At 41.1% G+C, this 18,122-nt stretch overlaps 1 protein-coding gene and 1 long non-coding RNA gene across 6 annotated transcripts in view; both read right to left on the bottom strand.

The window, feature by feature from the left end:
* The window catches only part of LRMDA (leucine rich melanocyte differentiation associated), a 1,109,623-nt gene that overhangs the window by 776,803 nt on the left and 314,698 nt on the right, over positions 1 to 18,122 (bottom strand). The window lies entirely within an intron of this gene.
* On the bottom strand, positions 5,134 to 6,487 carry LOC116535308. The gene is made up of 2 exons (XR_004262151.1): positions 5,670 to 6,487; positions 5,134 to 5,637 (listed from the first exon to the last, which is right to left on the bottom strand). It is a non-coding gene; the product is annotated as an uncharacterized LOC116535308 (long non-coding RNA).

Genomic DNA, 18,122 nt, shown 5'->3' with positions numbered 1-18,122 from the left:
ACTTACAGTCAAATCCCATCTACAGTGTTCACCAGCTGGCTTTCTTTCCTTAACTAAGTTATAACCTGGGAGTCCCCTTACCCAAAAACATGGGGCGATCATTACCAGTCCGATGTACAAGGTTCTTAGGGAATAAAATAGATAATGCACAGCAAATAAATTACTAAGGAAATTTGTACAATAATGTGTCCCTTTTCTTTCCTATAGAGGTCCCTCCCATAAAGTGCATCAATGAAGGAGAACCGGCTGCCCAAGAATAATGCCAGTCTAACTTCTGGGAGTGCTGAGATACCAGTGCCAAGACAATTAGGTGCTGTACTAGATTCCCATGGCTGTTACAATAAATGGGCACAAAATTGGTGGCTTAAAACAACAAAAATTCATTTTCCCACAGTCCTGGAGGCCAGAAGTCCAAAATCAGTGCTAATGGAATGTATTCTTTCCAGAGGCTGTAGGGGACAATCTGAGCCTCTCCCTTTCCTGCTCCTGCTGCCTGCAGCTTTCCTTGGCTTGTGGCTGCATCACTGCAGTCTCTAAGGCCAGCCCCTTCACATCTGGTCTATCTTCAGATCACTTTCTTTGCTGTGTCTAGCTCAAATCTCCCTCTGCCTCTCTCAGAAGGAACTATATGATTACATTTGGGACCTTTCATGAGAATCTTTTGAGCCCAAGATCCTTAACTTAATCAAATTTGCAAAGACATTGCCATGAAAGTTAATGCTTACTGGTTTCAGGGATTAGGACCTGACCTCTTTTCAGGGGACATTTTTTAGCCTACCATCAGTACCAAAGACACAAAGTGCATATATATCAGATGACTCTAATCAAATAACTTTTTAAAATTTCAAATTATCCCTTGAAGTAGAAATCACGTTAAGTCTTCTGGGATAATTTACATTAGCAGATGAATGAATGACACTCTTCCTGACAGCACTGAGACTATCATTAAATGGACATGAATTTCATTCAAGGAAAAAAAAATCAGAAAAGTTGGCTTCAAAGGATCCATTACCAGGTAGGTAGGAATTAAGAGGCAGTAGGAACAAGGCATTAGAAAATGTATGCAGCCAACGAACATATGAAAAAAATGCTCATCATCACTGGTCATTAGAGAAATGCAAATCAAAACCACAATGAGATATCATCTCATGCCAGTTAGAATGGTGATCACTAAAAAGTCTGGAAACAACAGATACTGGTGAGGATGTGGAGAAATAAGAATGCTTTTACATAATTGGTGGAAGTGTAAAATATTTCAAACATTGTGGAAGACAGTGTGGTGATTCCTCAAGGATCTAGAACCAGAAATACCATTTGGCCCAGCAATCCCATTACTGGGTATATACCCAAAGGATTATAAATCATTCTACTATAAAGACACATGCACATGTATGTTTATTGCAGCACTACTTACAATAGCAAAGACTTGGAACCAATCCAAATGTCCATCAATGATAAACTAAAGAAAATGTGTCACATATATACCATGGCATACTATGCAGCCATAAAAAAGAATAAGTTCATGTCCTTTGCAGGGACACAGATGAAGCTGGAAACCGTCATCCTCACAAGCTAACACAGGAGCAGAAAACCAACCACCACATGTTGTCACTCATATGTGGGAGTTGAACAATGAGAACACATGGACACAGGGAGGGGAACATCACACACTAGGGCCTGTCAGGGGGTGGAAGGGAAGGGGAGACAGAGCATTAGGATAAATATCTAATTGCACGCAGGGCTTAAAACCTAGATGATGGGTTGATAGGTACATCAAACCACCATGGCACATGTATACCTATGGAAAAAACCTGCACGTTCATCACTTGTGTCCCAGAACTTAAAGTAAATAAATTACTTACTTAATTTTTAAAAAAAGAAAATAAATTAATATTTTAGCAAATCTAAAAAAAAAAAAAGAAAGAAAAAGAAAAAAATAACAGCATGCAAATCCCATGGAAGGGTTCAGAAGGAAGAAGCAGAAAAACGTCCTTCTCATGCCCACCTCAGTGGAAAGCCATTCCTATGTACATGCCAGGAGGGAAATGAGAAGCTCTGCCCACCAAATGTCATTCTGCAGGTTTATTCTTCCACTCCCTCAACCAATGCCTTTTGAGCATGTATTATGTACCAAGTACTGCCCACAGCACTGGGGACAGAGCAGCAAACCCATAAGATAAAGATGCTTCCTCTCTGAAAAGCCACATCCTAGCGAGAATTAAGTCAGTTCAATGTAGCACCTGTTTACAGAGGACCTACTCTGTGTCAGACACTTTGGGGAACAAGATAAAATCACTTCCTGCACTGAACTTACTTTGTAAAAGTAAATTGGTGATATTTCCAAGGAAGTGGCCTATATTCCCTAAGGTGAACACCTAACCCTCCAAATAATCTAGGCCAGCCGAAGGTCAGTACAGAAGCCCGAAGCACTTAGAAAAGCCACTCCTTCCAGCAGACATTTTTTAGGATAGGGTATGGTACCTAGAGCCACTGTTCTCTGTGCCCTCCTCACATCTCAGCCTCGCATAACGGATTCCGAGCGCTCCTCCTGTCTATCTGATTGCATACTCCATGCTTCCCACAGGAGGGCTGCATGATTAAGTGACATTCAATCTTCTCTGCTGGGAGATGTCAGGCCCAGCGGCATCATGACACACAGTGGGCACCCTAGAGGCTGAAGGGGGAGAAATCCTGAGCAAGTGAAGAGTAGGGTAGTGGGGCGGGGGTGGGGGACGAGGCGAAGGTGGCTCCTTTTCATTCTACACGTGAGCTTCTCTGGGTCCCATAAATTCCTCTGCCCTGTATATTTCACTCAGCTGTCTAAATGAGGTTTGCTCATATAGCCACCACTGTGCAGAATCAATCATGCCCTTCTGCACAGAATGTTAATTGTGTGCCTCTCAAAAAAAAAAAAAAATGGAGCATACCACAGAGGCCTTAGAAAAAATTCAAAACCAATTTTTTGGAATTTACAATACTTTTTAAATTGCCATGTGAAGTAAATAGTCACATACACAGGCATGATCCAGCTGCAATCCAGGTGCCTTTTTCAAGGCTGGGGAGAGAAATATTAAGAAATCTCTTCACACTTCCATCAATTATTCCACACAACGCTTTTAGGGCCAGCTGCTGAACTGCCTGAATAAAGAAACCCTGAGCACTCTCAGTAACTACTGTCCTCAGTTAACTCCACACAAAACAGCCCATTCAAATTAACCTGTGCTGTAAGTCCTCCTTTATATCTAGCAGGCGTTGGCTCATCTCAGAGGTAGGAAAAGAAATTAAAAAACCACACTCCTCCTCCTCCTCTTCCTTATACCCAAAAGCAAGAAATACAATAAGCTGATTATTACAAAAGTAAAACTAAGTAGATGAGTGACAACTGAAAATGTCTTCACCAAGTCACCTTCTAAGTGCCAATAGTCATGTCTATTTCCATTCATATATCCTTTCTTTATTTTACAGAGGTCACATTATTAAACTAAAGGTCATGTGCTTAAAGAGGGCAGAAATGCTTTGAACACACATGCATGTGTACGCATGCGCGCGCACCCGCGCGCACGCACGCGCGCACACACACACACACACACACACACACACACACACACGTCTCTTGCAGGGAGGGCAAAGAGCTGACTCCACAGCCAGACCCTTCAAGGATCCCATTGTTTCCTAAAGGACTGGATGGACACAGTGACAACCAGATTGCTTTCCACCACCAATTTTGGAAACATGTGAAAAATACGGTTTGCTGCTTGCTGGTATGTGGTCCGAGATGACTCATAAATCTTCCTTTATCTCCTTCGTGGTGTTAGCAGAAAAGGATGAGTTGCTTTTTTCCATCTCATTCTCCCGTCTATCTGTCTGTTAGCCGTGCCCTTGAGCAAAGATTACTGATGCCCTGCCTTTGATATATGACACATCACCCACAGCAGCTTTTCATCAAGTGAATTAACCTGGAAAAATGCTAAACCCACCTGCCAGTTGCTTCCAAACTTTGCACAATTCCTTTGTGTACTTCCTCACTACCATGCACCAGCCAGAAGGGTAACCTAAGCAAGCTAAAGAAACACGGAAAATTACGAGAATCTAAACGGGGGCTCTGTGAGCTCACTCACTTGCTGGGAATAGGCTGTTTTTGCATAAAGACTTTCAGAGGGAGTTTAAATGAAAAACTCTAGCTCAACCACAGTTTAAAATGCTTTGCACTTGAGCTGGAAAATGCCATTTTCCCCCAAGTCGTTTACTCTGTGTGGCTGGAATAATGACAAGAGTCTTGGCAGCTGTTGATGACATGGTTACAGAAACTATTTGGTGACTTCCAATCAATAATCTAGATGGGCTGGGGAGAAGCCTGGAGCAGGAAGGAGTGCGCAGGCAGGAGAAGGAGAGAGGTAGAAACGGGGAGGCTAAGACAAGAAGGGAAAGCAAGCATGAAATGAATCTGGGCTCTTCTACCAGCCCCACCCTCAACCAGGGCTTCATGCAACCAGATTCACTGACAAGCAGTCCCTCAAGTCTCCTGATTATCATGGAAGAGTAAACAAAGACAGCACACTTACGCTTGATACCTTGCTGGAACTCCTAGTCTAAACGTTCAAACAGAAGGAATCTTGGAAAGCATCAGTTTGCGCCCCTGCATCATTCAGCCGGAGAGAGCTGAGATTCAAAGAGAGCCGCTGACCCATCCAAGGTCATTCGGCTAAGCATGGTGGAAACAGGGTTGGAAACCAAGTCTCCCAACTCTAGAGCTCTATGCAATACAACACACCACCTCTCAACCAGGCTTAGGAATGCCTCTCCCTTCCCGCCTCCCGGCCTCGCAAAAATAATAATAATAATAATAATAATGATGTTTGTACTGATTTGAAAGAGCTACAACTCATTGCCGGGAGAAATAAGGAAGACTTCAAAACTAGAACAAAGCTAGACTGCATCTCTTGTTTACCCAAGTCATAAACTGTTTTGCTCTATATCATCCTTGATTCTGATAATAAAGCCATTATTCTTTTCAAGGTGACTTGTCTACTGTGTGTAACTCCTTGAAGGCTTGTGATAAGAGAGGTATTCCTATAATTTAGTCTTTAAAAAATGAAAATCCAAAGAACCTAAACCATCAATCATAACTTCTTGCCTTTACTCTAATTTTAAGGAAAAGTTGCAAAGATTAGGTTTTTGGTTTTTTTTTTTTTAACGACATATTAAAAATCTTTCTCAGGGTCATCCTGGGCTTATTATACATGCAGCCCTATCTTTACCTACATTTATATTTCTGGCCATCAGGAACAAATTTTCTGAAATGACTCCAAAATCTTTCATTGTCAAGGAAAGATTACATTTTCTTATTCACTATACTTCTATAGAAACAAAGGATATTACTGGATTTTAGAAAAACTTTTCACAAATAAAACTTGAACTGAAAGTGGTGTTTTGTAAGTATCAGTCGCAAAATTAAATTATCCAAGACACCCTGTTCTCTGAGCCCAGACAGGAGAAAGGAATAATGTATGCAGACCCAGTGACCGATTAGAATAAAATAGATCTCAAGTCCCCTAGGGAGTCCATTTCTTTCTTGGTAGAAAGAAATGAAGTTTCCTTTTTTTGTGGCCAAGCTAACAGTTGTTCATAAAATGGTGCCTCACTGGCAGAGAGTGGTAGAAACAGATTACATCGCAGTTTCTGGTAAACCTGATTATGGCTGAGACCACATATAGTTAACAATAAAATAAGAATAACATTTATTGAGGGCTTACTATGAGGCTAGGGATCCTAAAAACTTTACCTGCATCGCTTAATGTCCACAGTGATCCTATAAGGTGAATATTCTTATTAATCCCATTTTGTAGATAAGGAAATTGTGGCATGGAGTGGTTAATTACCTCGTCCAAGGATACATATCTGTAAGTGAGGGAGCCAAGATTTAAACTCAGGCAATCTGTCCGAAGTCCATAGTGGTTTACAAGGTGCATGTGATTCTGGTTTCTTGTGTCAACACGCTACTCAAGTGCCTGGGCACTGCACATCTTCAGTTACAGCAGGGGTGCCCAATATTTTGGCTTCCCTAGGTCACATTGGAAGAAGAATTGTCTTGGGCCACAGATAAAACACACCAACACTCATCATAGCTGATGAGCTAAGAAAAAAAAAATCCCAGAAACATCTCAAATGTTTTAACAAAGCTTACAAATTTGTGTTGGGCCACATTCAAAGCCATCCTGGGCCACATGTGACCCAACAGGCTGCGGGTTGGACAGGCTTGATTTACAGGGAAAACAAAACATGGTCTGAAAACCAGCCCAGTGTCAAAAAACAACAATGACTATTCCCCTTGTTACTGTGCTGTGCACAACTGCCCTCTCTTTGAGAGAGGAAACCTTGGGGTCCTTCAAAAAGTTATGCCAGGCCTGGTATGTGGCTCATGCCTATAATCCTAGTACTTTGGGAGGCCGAGGTAGAAAGATCATTTGACCTCGGAAGTTCAAGACCAGCCTGGGCAACATGGCAAAACCTCCTCTCTACAAAAGATATTTAAAAATTAGCCAGACATGGTAGCACATGCTTGTAGTCCCAGCTACTCAGGAGGCTAAGGTGGAGGGATCACTTGAGCCCAGGAGGCAGAGATCGCAGTGAGCCAATATCACACCACTGCATTCCAGCCTGGGTGGCAGAGCCAGACCCTCTCTCAAAAAAAAAAAAAAAAAAAAAAAAAAGTTACACCAAAATCTCAGGGAATTAATTTTTATCATTTTTTAGGCTGCATTCTCCTTGCTTCCTAGATATCCTTCTTTTTTATTGTGGTAAAACATACACACCATAAAATTTACCTTTGTAAACATTTTCATGTATATGATTCAGGGGCATTAGGTACATTCGCAGTTTTGTACCACCATCACTATTATCCATTTCCAGAAAATTTTCATCATCCCAAACAGAAACTCTGCATTCATTAAACAATAACTCCCCAATTCCCTGTCCCCCAGTCCCTGATAACCTCTGTACTTCTTTCTGTCTCTATGAATTTGCCTCCTCTAGGTAACTCATATAAGTGGAATCAGATAGTATTTGTCTTTCTGTGACTGGTTTATTTTACTTAGCATAAGTGTGTTTAAGATTCATCCATGGTGTAACACATCAGAATTTCATTCCTTTTTAACACTGGATAATATTACACTGTAAGTATAGACTATATTTTTTTTATCCACTCATCTGTTGATAGACATGAGTTGCTTTTGCCTCTTGGCTAATATGAATGATGCTGCCATAAACATGGGCGTATAAATATCTGTTCAACAAATACCTTTCTCTCAATTATTTTGGTTACAAACCCAGAAGCGGAATTGCTGGATCATGTGGTAATTCTATGTTTAACTTTTTGAGGAGCCCATCTTCAACTTTTAAAAACTATTTGAACATTTCTGAATTTATAGTGAGTTCCGTGCAGACAAGAACCTTAACTCTTATGTATCTTCGGATCCTGAGAATAATAAGAGTTCTCACTGAATTCTCAACAAACATATTTTATAATGCGAAAATGGATCAAATCAAACTCTCACTCTCTCGTTGCGGGCAGGACGGCACACACTTGGGGCATCTCTCCTCACCACAGTTCACAATGTGACTCGAGTTCACACAGCTGTCTCATTACCTGATTTTTCTCCATCACAAACACACACACAAGCATGTGTATGCCCTGATGCCAAAGAACATCAAGAGCACCCTAAGGCAAACATCAAAAGAGGTGAAAAGAAGTCAGTAAAGGATTAGCTATTTTACTGATGGATCGGAGGTCCTCACCCACCACCCTCATCCTTCCCTATCCACCCTGTCTGCAGTGAGTAGTGAGACAATCAGAAGAGATTTCTTTAAACTTTGCCCTTGCTGAGCCTTCTATTATAAAATATGGGGACAGGGGCAGGGGAGGGTGGCGGTGGTGATGGAAGGCCTTGCTTCTGCCACAATTCGAATATCAATACCTCTTTTAGTTCATTAATTCATCAAGAGGGTATTTTTCAACACATTAAATTCAATTTCAAAAAGAATGAGCTGACACAGTCAAATGCACACGACCAAAATCCATAGTGGGCTTCCCCGGCTGCCCTTTCCAGCCACTCTCAATCCCATCTTGGGGGTCCAGGCATCCATTATCCGGCTAATTGACAGACCTGACTTAGGAAGGGTAAACTCCAGCCTGTCATCTGGGCTTTTCATTACTTAAATGCATTCTGACTTGAACTATATTAATGGGACTCCAAATTTTAACTATTGATGGCTTTCAATGGGAATTTACATTTCTGTCCCCCGGGGCCCACAAATCACTAAATTCTCACCTGTGGTGAAGACAGCCACAAGGGGGAATTGGTTTCAAAGACAGAAAACAGTGATAACACATGCACTGCACTTTCCCATGAGCAAATACACGTAATTGTCTTTTCCCCCTTGTTCTACATTAAATTTTCAACTGTTTACTACATCTTTTAATGAAAGCAGTGACTGAAAAATATAAACATGGATACATAATTCCCAATGAATTGGTCTGACTATAACTTGTAAAAACTGGATTAATGGTACAAAGCATGTACTTTATAAAAATAGCCTGTAGAAAAAAGCATTAAGCAATTACAACTCTAGCTCTGAAGGTTCCAATATTATAGGGTAATATTTCCTTAATGTTAGACTTCATTAACCCTAAGATAATCTCTCATAAATTTTGCTGATTTTTAAGGAGAAAAAAATAAATTATGTTTATTAAACTACTGAATATGTTTATGAAAACAAGACATAATCTAGTGCCATAAACTTCTTGTCTTTATCTGAATGATCAAGAAGCTCATAAATAAAATATCACATAACAAAGTGAGTGTTAAAATTCATTACTGTAATAGCTCTGTTCATGATCTATTTCATTAACACTCCTCCTCTCCTTGGATAAATGGGCTTCTTAGCCTACGAGAAGAAAGCCATTTACAAGACAAAATACTGAGCTGCTTTTTCTCATTTTCCCTTATCTCTTCTATTCCTAACTTTCTAAATTAATTCTTCTCTTAAATCTTATTGTTCCTTCAGTGTAACTCACAGTACCATTAGAGAGAGCAGAGAGAAATAGATGCAAAGAAATGGGTCTACAGAGTATAAGTTAATTAGGGATCTAAGTGACTGGTGATGAGATTTGATGACATGGAGCCCCAAAGTGAATTTAGAGGCTTATGTTCTTAAAATATTTGAGAATAAAATACAAATAATAGAACTCCAAGAAATACTCAGTATATCAAGCAATCTACGCGAGCTTAATAACTAAACCCCATTTCCTGTTTAACTACATAGCGCAGTACCACTGATTGTATCCATGTACGGAATTTGCTAACCTTTATCTTCAGTGATTTTGCAGGTAATTTCATTTTTATAGATACGTATACACAAAAACACTCAGAGAGAAAGGTGAGTGCTTTCCTGTGGTTTACCAAGAACAGATAGATGTGGATACATGGGACTCTAAACCCATAGGTATAAATATACCAATTGAAATCACCAAGTGAACTTCATGACTGAAAAAAATATATACCGGCAAAGGAACAGAGGTTCTGTGTCCCACCCCTTGCAATTTGTTTAATCTTAATTCAACAGAGTCCTAGGATGTAGCATCCTCTACCCAGATAATAACCAGAGGATGCTGTTTATGATAATGGCAGAAATTAAAACAGAATTTTACAACCGCTGAGCTGAAAGAAGGCAAAACTCCCCACACGAATATTAAACAGTGTAAATAAAAAAGAACCCACTTTTTTTTATTCCATACTCCATGCCAATTTATCTAGCACTGATTTATTACAAAGACCACACTCACAAAACTCTACGTGGCTATAGATAATAAAAGTAATAATTAAACTCCACAAACATACGAAGGGCGTGGAGTTACAACATAGCTCCTGCCCTCAGGAAACCTCCCCTTGGAGGGCCCAGCCTAGCATTTGCCTTGCTGCCACATGGACAGACTGTGAAAAGCCTCTACCAGATGACAATACAGTGTGGGGACCGAGCAGCGCTGACCAGGCCCCAGCCAGGGCTGAGGGATGAGATGAAACTGAGTGGGGACTTCAAGAACAGACCAGATCTTGATGGAGAAGGGATCCCATACGGAAGGAATTTCATGGGCAACATTTCTCACAGTGGGCAGATTAGAGGTGAGAACTTAGCTTCTGACTTTTCAAACTGATTTGGCAACAGAAGGGAGCCCAGCTGGCCCTTCCCAAGAGGGCAGGAGGACACCCAGGTGAGGAAAGCAAGCTCCCAAGCAGCACTTCCAGCACCTGACTCACACCCTTTCTCTCCAATTACTACACAGGCTTCAGAAGTTCCCGCTTCTGGTTTGCCTGCCTCGCCAGGGTTCAGTAAGAAAATTCCCTGCTGGTCGGGCACTGTGGCTCTTGTCTCTAACCCCAGCACTTTGAGAGGCTGAGGTGGTGGATCACTTGAGACCAGGAGTTTGAGACCAGCCTGGCCAACATGGTGAAACCCATCTCTACTAAAAATACAAAAATTAGCTGGGCGTGGTGGCACACACCTGTAAACCCAGCAACTTGGGAGGCTGAGGGAGGAGAATTGCTTGAACCCAGGAGGTGGAGCTTGCAGTGAGCTGAGATCGCACCACTGCATTCCAGCCTGGGTGACAGAGAAGACTCCATATTGAAAAAAAAAAAAAAAAAGGGGAAAATTCACTGGAAAAACTGCCCCACAAACTTTACAACACAGAGTAAAGTGGTCTGCTTTAAATTAAAAAGCTGGCAACTACTGAGCACTTACTGTGTTTCAGGCACTGTGCTAAGTACCATATGTACCATCTTAACTCAGTGAATCCTCAAAACAGGTCCACTATGATCCCACTGCACACATTTTTTAAGGGGTGGGGGGAAAGTGGTTAAGACACATGCCCAAGGTCACACAGCTGACAAGCAGCCAGGCTGGGATGTAAATATGGGTGGACCAATGCCAGGGCCTCCACTCCTAACCACCGCATGTGACAGGGATCACTATGTGCTTTCAAAAACCCACTCCCTCGACTCCTGGACATACAGGTAGACATTCCAGCCTCTCTGCAGCAGGTGTGACCTGTGACTGAGTCCCAGCCAATGGCATGTGGGACACCCTGTGTCCCATCTCCAAGCCTGGCCCATCAAACCTCCTGTACAATTCCCTACATCCTTTCTCTTCCCCTGAGTGCTGGCTGGGAGAAAAACATCCAGCAGAAAACCTGAGGCCCCTGGGAATGGGAAGGGAGGTTGGGAGGATAGCAGAAGGATAAAGGAGACAGATTTTAGGTGAGAAAGAAACTTTTATTGTGCTAAGGCCTGGAAATTTGGTTTCTGCTCTCTGCCTTTGAAACCAGTTCCCCCTTGTGGCTGTCTTCACCACAGATGAGAATTTAGTGATTTGTGGGCCCCACGGGGACAGAAAGGTAAATTCCTATTGAAAGCCATCAATAGTTAAAATCTGGAGCCCCATTAATAAAGTTCAAGTCAGAATGCACCATAGTTCAAGACTAACATGTGACACAAATCTGCCTCCTGAATCATCCCTCTGGCCTCTGTCCCTAAATGATTGAGAAAGTTGATTCCAGAGTCATCATCAGGAATGTGGCATTCCAACAAAGTGATGAAGAAAAGAATCTTCAGAATCATTTGAACTAGAGTTGGAATCCAGGTCCTCCAATTTACTAGTCATGCCACCTTGGACAAATTACTGAACATTTCTGTGCCTTGGAGCCCCACATGTAATACCAGCCCACAGGACTGTTGTGCAGATTAAGAGAAAACATGTAGGCAAAGGGTATAGAGGAGAGATGGGCACATAGAAAGCACCCAATAATTCTATCCTCATCACTATTATTGTTCATTAAGGCTCTCAAAAAGTGAGCACCTGTATTGGTTAGGATAATGTTCAGCTGCATAGAACAAAAACTAAACACTAAAACACTAATGGTCAAAGCAAGTTCGCTTATTTCTCTGGTACATAAAAGAAGTCCTAAAGGCAGGCAGGCCAAGGCCAATATTGGGGCTCTCTAGGAAGTTATTGGGTTCCTTCTGACTCTGCTCCACCACTCCTAACATGTACTCCTAGTCCTCATGACCCAATATGAATACTGGCATTCCAGCCATCACATCCAGTTCCAGGCAGCAGACTGGGAGGTATGAAAAAAGAAAAGAACACCTGCTCCCTTTTAAGAAGACTTTGTAGAAGTCCTACGCAATACTTGGACTTAGCCATATGACTACACCTAGCTCCTAGTTGCAAGGAAAGGGTTGTAAGGGTGGCACTATCTCAGCTAAAAACCAAGAATTTTGTCAATGGAAAGTTAAAGAGAATTGATATGGTAAGCAAACAGAAGTCTCTGCCCCAGCACAAGAATCAGTAAAAGAAGACAAGCTACACTCTCTCTAACTAAAAAGTTCTGGTAAACTTTAAAGAAAAAAAAATTCCACTGAGAAGCAAAGAAATATCTAGTACATATCACCACAGTTTCCACTCTTGCTCCTCTACAATCCATTCTCCACACACCAGCCAGACCAATACATTAAAAATGTAAGCCATGGCCTCACTTAAAATCCTCCAAAGCTTCCCACTGCAAAGCAAGTGGAGGAGTATGGATTTTATTTGTAGCATAAGGTCCCAGCTGGTCAGGCCCCAGGCACATCTCTGACCCCACTGCACACCACAGATAGCTATCCAGCACACCACGGAAAGCTACCCAGCACAGCCGGGATAGCTCTTGCTGCCGCTGATGTTGCACCATGCCCACTCCAAGGCTGCCTCAGCCTAGGACCTTTGCATTGTTTGCTTTCTTAGCCTGAATCTTGCTGCTCCTTGATCTTCTTTTGACTGGCTCCTTCTTGTCACTCAGATCTCAGCTTAGACATCATCTTCTCAGAGCCTTCCCTGATTCCCAAGTCATAGCACAACAGATCACCTTATCTTTTTTTTTTTTTTTTTTTTGAGACGGAGTTTCGCTCTTATTACCCAGGTTGGAGTGCAATGGCATGATCTCGGCTCACCGCAACCTCCGCCTCCTGGGTTCAGGCAATTCTCCTGTTTCAGCCCCCTGAGTAGCTGGGATTACAGGCATGCACCACCATGCCCAGCTAATTTTTTGTATTTTTAGTAGAGATGGGGTTTCACCATGTTGACCAGGATGGTCTTGATTTCTTGACCTCGTGATCCACCCGCCTTGACCTCCCAAAGAGATCACCGTATCTTAACTCCTGGCATAGCACTCATCAGCATCCGATACTTTTCTTGTTTACACGTTTGTCTCTTTCCTCATTAGAATGCATGTTGCCATTAGAGTAATGTTCCTCTTGTTCACTGTTCAAACACTTCCCCCGAACCTCATCTACTGGAGCTCCTGATCATTATGTAGGTAGATATTCATTTATCTAAGAAATATTTGCTGAACATATGCTATGGCCCAGGCACAATGACATGGTAATAAGATAGCGTCCCAACTGAAGCCATTTGTACTACACAAGCTGACCATACCTACATTAACACGTTTCACTGTTTCATTTAACTAAGACTTTTTTTCTGAGACCCTGAGCACAATAAAGTGATGTGAAAAGAACACAGTAAAGTGAAAGACTGCATCTGTGTTGACAGTAGATGAAGGGAATGAGAAGAATTATTTTTATGATGTCCTAAGAACCCCAAAGTAAAAAGCAGCCAAAAGTAAAAAAAAAAAAAGAAAAGAAAAGAAATTGTCCATGAGGTCAAGAACAAAAGCTTGCCCAGCACAAAATCTACTAATTATTTAATCCTTAAAAGATAGATTCATACCCACAGATACACAGAAATATTTTCCATAGGAAATCCATAGAGTAAAATTGCAGAAAAAGTTATCCAGCAACAATCCATGGCTCCTATGGACCCTGGATGGATGTGAGGCTGCAGTAAGAACATTCGGATGATACGCAGACAGGTGGTGACCAAGAGAAAGAGGGGAGGGAGAGAGAAAAAAATTGATGCTAGCTGGATGAAGGAAACAGGGAAAAGGAGAGAAGGAAGGGAAAACAAATCAAAGAAAGAACAGCTATTAAAAATGCTGAGTTGAAAATGTTTCAGATGGCCTCTGACATCTAATAAGTCATCTGTCTTTCTCAATACAGAAAAGTCATTACTTATGAGTGAACTAATACCAGCAACTGTGACAAGTAAAAACAACAAAGCCCATAAAAATATAAAAGTTCACTCCTTGCAGTTAGTTGGAAAAAAAGAATGTATTCAATTTTTCAGATGAAAAACATTTGAACTGACTGAATTTATTGTAATGCAACTTGTATTATATGCTGGGAAAATGAAAAGGGAAAAAAATATCCACTGCTCAGCCTGTCTTCAACTTTTTCTTGGAAAACAGAATACAATAAGTTTTTTGAGAACATGAACTCTTCATAGCAGCCAGTCATAAATATCAACATGGCATCCTGGCTACAAGCCATCAATTCCCATAACAGAAGCATGAATTAATAGCACCATCTGCCCTGCCCACAAGACCCCTATAAAACCAGCTCCTCACAGGGTACAACCTAGGCCTACCCACAGCATGAGGAATGCAGGTCAGATAAAGGAAGAACTGGAGAGTCTTCAGGCTAATGAGAGGCATGGGAGGATTTTTCTTCCCTGGGTGGTGCTGGCTAGAAGCAGTAATGTGCATATACAGAATAAAATCCAAGGACAATGACAGCACAAGGAGGTCATCAAGGGTAAAAGGAACCTTGCCTTCCCATAGCCAAAACTCACCATTCGATGACACATCTTTGATTCCTCTCCCTCACTCCCACAGTCAATCCACCAGCAAATGCTGAGCTATCTTAAAAATACAGCCTGAATCTCTTCACTTCATTCCATCTTTACTGCCTGCTCCCTGGTTCACAGCACCATATCTATCTTTTGGACCACCACAATGACTCTGCTAACTGGACCCCCTACCCCACTTCCATTCTTGCATGCCTAATGTCTAACCTGCAGCCAGTATGGCTGTGAAAAACACAAATTGGACTCTATCATCCAGTTACTTAAAACTCACCATGGGCTTCACTGGTTTCCTATCGCCCTTGGAATCAAAGCCAAACTCCTTTCTAGGCTCAATCCTCTCCACAGTCTGGCTCTGGCCTCCCTCACCTCTGTCAGCATTCCGGTCCCCATCCTCCCGGCCAGCTCACCAGCCCCCTTTCTCCACCTTGCACTAGTCTGGGGCCTTTGCACCTGCTGTCCCCTCCACCCACACACATTTCTGAGCTTCTGCAGCTGCCTCCTCACCATTCAGCTCCCTCCTCAAGAGCTGCCTTTTTAAAGAGGACTGTCTTGGCCACCATGTCAAAATCAGGCATCTTCCTCCAAATCATTTTCTATGCCATCACTCTGTTTTATTAGAACCATAGGAAATTGTCTCTTTTTAAATTTATTCATTTATATATCACCAGTCACTTCTAATTACAATATAAGATTTCCAAGGGTAAGGTCCCCACTGGCCTTAGGTACTACTGTATTCTCAGCACTTTCAACTAGTCCAGTGAGTGCCTGGCATCTAGGTGTTCAACAAATATCTGCAGAATGAGTGGATGAGTGAGATCACAGCTTTGTAGGGATTTAAAGATGAACAAGGTCCCTTGAGATTATCTAACTTGTAACAACACCCATTTTATACTTGGAGGAAAAGGGGAAAAAAAGTCAACTCATCTACCACCACAGTTAACACACAGTATAGTGCTCTGTTCTCCTATCTGAATCAGACAACAATCTCAAACCACAGGCAAAAAAACAAAAAACTCAAAACTTGAGTAAGAAAAATATTGTACAACCAGAAGAATCATGAAAGTAAGGTGGACACAGATCAAGGATAGTTGAGAGGGGCTACGCATGACGCAATTCAGACTGGAATTGGTCTCAGTATTGTAGGAGTAAATTCCTCCAGGATAAACCCAGTAGCAACAAACCCTTAAACAAAAAGTATGCCAGAAGAAAAGAAGCTCATTGGTTTAACACAGACTTCATTAAACGTGATCCTAGAGGGTCAACCCTAACAAAGTGAGAACACATCCATGCCGGCCCATGCCTGGCCTGCCTCTGGATGCACATCCCACTTCAGGAACTATTGGTTTGAGCACCAGTAGTTTGAGATATGGGTTCTGCTCCTAGCTGTTTCTAACTCTCCCTAGCTCAGTTGCTTAACATGGCTGGGCCTCATTTGGGATCAAACCAGCATGACCCAAAACTGTGTCATTAGTGTACACCTTCATGACTTCACCTTACCAAGGTATACCATGTGTACTAAATTATTGATATTTTAACTTCCACAAATTGATTTTTAAAAGACATGTCATATCACTCCCATAATACAAGCCAATATCATTTGCCAATGACCAAACAGAATCATATTTCTAAGTATCATGAAACAAAAAGTTATTACTAAATACCAAATAACTACTCCTAATTAGCTACTCTGAGCCTCAGTCCCAATCTTTGTTTTAAAATATGTATATTTTAAAACAAAAGTTTCTCTCTCTGTTTCTCTCTCTCTCTCTCTCTCTCTTTCTCTCTCTCTCTCTGTGTGTATATATATATAAAACATCAGGAATATATATCTATATTACAGCAGAAATATATATATATTTAAAATAGAAATACACACACACATATATATGTACACATAATACAGTGGGGAGACATTAAAGAGCTTATTATTCTCCCTTAGATTTAAACTAAGGGATCGAAAGAGAATGGCAAAGAGAAAAAGCCCCTGATTATATAAGTCCATGCCGGCCCATGCCTGGCCTGCCTCTGGATGCACACCCCACTTCAGGAACTATTGGTTTGAGCACACAATCTTGAGGGCCTCCACTAAAGTACTGCCACTCCATGAGTGAAAATCAGTACATGTGACCCATCAATGAGAGGACCCCTGGATTTCATAATGTTGATGGGTCTGAAAGAGGATGTCCTAAGAGTAAATGAGAAACAAAGATCACTGCAGGGGCCTGGGGGGTGGGAAGTGGAAGATAACAGTGACGGTGAGAACCACAGCAATAGCCATCAACATTAATTTGGTTCTTACTATAGGCAAAGGACATGCTAAGTTATTGAATCCTCCCAAGCCTTCTGTGAGATAGATACAATTATTTTCCTCATTTTATAGATGACAAAATTGAAACTCAGCTAAGAAAACAAAGTTTATTTTGATGTCAGACAACTGAAATTATTTAAATTTCTCCCAAATATTTGTCTCCATGACTCCATGACCCACAGTAAAACACAGTAGGTTAAAAGTAGGTTAAAGTTTCTATATTTGACTGGTGTGGTTTTTTTAACCAAAAAAACAATAATTTCATATATTCAAAGTAATACATTTTACACTGAGGCCCAATACACAAAATAACATATACACGCGCATACATATATATGCACATAAACATATACAGATATATACGTGTATGTATGTACATATTCATACATATATATCTGTGTGTGTGTGTGTGTGTGTGTGTGTGTGTGTGTATCTGTATGTGTGTATGTATGTATACAGTTGACCCTTAAACAACATGGGGGTTAGGGACACTGACCCTCCACAGCCAAAAATTCACATGAAACTTTTAGCTCCCCCAAAAGTACTAATAGCCTTCTATTGACCAGAAGCCTTACTGATAACATAAACAGTAGGTTAACACATTTTGTATGTCATATGTATTATGTACTGCATCCTTAACAATAAAGTAAGTTAGCAAAAAGATGTTACTAAGGAAATCATGAGGAAGAAAATATATATTTACTATTCATTAAGTGAAAGTGGATCATTGTAAAGGACTTCATCCTCATTATCTTTACACTGAGTAGGCCGAGGAGGAAAAGCAAGGAGTGGGGGTTGGTCTTGGGGTCTCAGGGGTGGCAGAGTTGGAAGAAAATCCATGTATAAGTGGATCTGTGCAGTTCAAACCCATGTTGTTCAAGAGTCAAACTGTATATGTATCTACCTGCATGTAATGTGCATGTATATATATGTACATTATATATGTGCATATATATATGTATACATATTATAATGTATATATTATATATGTATATATTATGTATACATTATGATACAT

The sequence above is a fragment of the Sapajus apella genome, unplaced genomic scaffold, assembly GCF_009761245.1.
Source record: "Sapajus apella isolate SASKATOON/1434 unplaced genomic scaffold, GSC_monkey_1.0 scaffold94, whole genome shotgun sequence".
Classification (NCBI taxonomy): Eukaryota; Metazoa; Chordata; class Mammalia; order Primates; family Cebidae; genus Sapajus; species Sapajus apella.
Note: the sequence above shows the minus strand (reverse complement) of the source record. Positions and strands in the feature narration are given on the sequence as shown.